The sequence below is a fragment of the Helianthus annuus genome, chromosome 8 (assembly GCF_002127325.2).
Source record: "Helianthus annuus cultivar XRQ/B chromosome 8, HanXRQr2.0-SUNRISE, whole genome shotgun sequence".
In the NCBI taxonomy this organism is placed as follows: domain Eukaryota; kingdom Viridiplantae; phylum Streptophyta; class Magnoliopsida; order Asterales; family Asteraceae; genus Helianthus; species Helianthus annuus.
Genome location: NC_035440.2, coordinates 114447064 through 114449255, shown reverse-complemented (window position 1 = coordinate 114449255; position 2192 = coordinate 114447064). Strand labels below are relative to the sequence as shown.

At 37.1% G+C, this 2192-nt stretch overlaps 1 pseudogene; it reads left to right on the top strand.

Annotated features, from left to right (window-relative positions):
• Window positions 1-1306, top strand: LOC118481035 (annotated as a pseudogene).
• The last annotated feature ends 886 nt before the right edge of the window (window positions 1307-2192 follow it).

Below are 2192 nucleotides of genomic sequence, written 5' to 3'. Positions count from 1 at the left end.
AACCCTGAAACATCACCAAATCCAGAAAACACATTAATTACCACATCATCTTCAAATCAATTCCCCATCTGTACCACACCCTTCATTAACTCACCATATATTCCTAACCACCTTCACCACCACCACCCTCCTTCCCAAAATGGACACCCTACCACCTCCACCTCCACCACCACCATTCTCCGTCATAACCACCCCACCCCCACCTCATACACCCCCATTCCTCAACTTTACTACAACGACACAGTATCACACCACCACCACTCATCACCTCCAACACCTTCAATAATAATCGTAATGATTATTATATCTTCCGCCATTATTATCTCCGCCACTATTTACCTCCTCATCCGCTTCCTCACACGCCGCTGCAACCGTTCATTCAGTACATTTTCACCAGCCGACGACGTCGTTTCCAATAACAGAAACGATAGTAACGAAAGTAACGAAACCGAACACGTGCGTCATCATGTGATCTCCATAACTAACAATGCACTCGACTCCTTACCGCTTTTCACCTTCTCTTCACTCACCGGAAAAATCGCCGGAGGCGACTGTGCCGTTTGTTTTATCGAAGTTTGAAAGTTCAGATCAGCTCCGGCTTCTTCCGTTATGTTGTCACGGCGTTTCACGCGCAAGTGTATTGACGCGTGGCTTAAGTCTAACATGACGTGTCCGCCTCTGCCGGTCTACTGTAAACCCTACGAAGAAAGATTATGAATACGTTGACTTCCGGCAACGGCGGTAGTCGTAGAGCTGGTGGAAACAGGAGTAACAGTTTCCCGAATCGAGATCGGGGACTGATTAGTCAACGGCGAGATCCGGCGAATTCTGACCGGAGGTCATACTCCGTCGGTTTCGTATGATTACGTGCTGGACGACGGTTACGAGATTCCGGTGGAGTCGACGCACCGGAGTGTTGTTTCCGATTGTACTTCCGGCGATAAGGATTCAACGGCGGAAGCGCCGGGAGAGAGTTTGGCCGCGGAGGTTGCTGCCGGTGGTAGTGGACGGTTTAATTGGTTGCGTGATTACGTGGATCGTGTTTCGGTTTCGTTACGTGGTTCTGAAGGTTCTTTACCGGAAGTAGTCGCCGGAGTGAGGCGGTTAGCGATTTTGACGGAGGTCATGGGAGAATCGGTGAAGAGATCAGTGAACTTTTTCCGGTGGCTTTCAGGGGTATAATCGTAAATTTGTTATAATTTTTTTAGGTTTTTATGGAAAGTGGGAAAATGGGAACTCCATCTTTTGCTATTACCACACTGAAAGTGTTTTGACTTTTGAGGAGAGTTGTGGTATTAGCAAAATAGTGGGATTTTGGGTTTTTATTATAAAAAATAGTTAATAGCATTTAAAATTAGCAGTGAAGTATTTATTTCACGCATTTAATTATATCTGTATAAAAGACAATTTTATTGTATTAGGTAGAAGTTGATATATTACATGCTTGTTTTTTTTAAATTTATCCATTTTTAAATAATCAAGAAAAATACATATACATATTTCAATAAGTTTATTTTATTGATCCCATTTATATTAGTTTCAAGTTATATATGTACTAGGTTAGAACCCCGTGTATTACACGGGTTGAATAAATGTAATTTTATATACTAAATAGAATAACAATATATTTTTAAAAACCTTATTTATTACACGCGTTAAGTAAATACAGTTTTATATATTAAATAATGAAAAAGTTATATATTTAAAAACCTTGTTTATTGTGTGATTTGAATAAATGTAATCTTATATACCAAACAGTAAAAAAGTTCTATTTAAAAAAAAAACTGTGTATTCACGGTGGAAGAATTGTAATTTTATATACTAAATAATAAAAAAAGTTATATTTAAAAAAAATCCGTGTATTATACGGGTTGAATAAATCTAAAACAATAAATAATATGTATGTTTATCTATGTTAAGTGAAACAATGCTTTTTAGTTTAGATAAGACTTTATGATTTGAAGTTAAGTTTATGCCAATAATTTAGAGGTTGATAAGATTTATATTAATTTAATTAATATTTAATAATTTAAATTAAGTAATAATTATCTATAGTTGCGTCTCTGAGTATTCACGTACCATGTTCGAGCTCGAAAAATGTGTCCATATGCTTTAACAAAAATTTTTTTTTTTAAAATCATATTAGTATTGGGTTGGGCCTAATAAACCTAATGTTAAGTTGGGTAAATTAT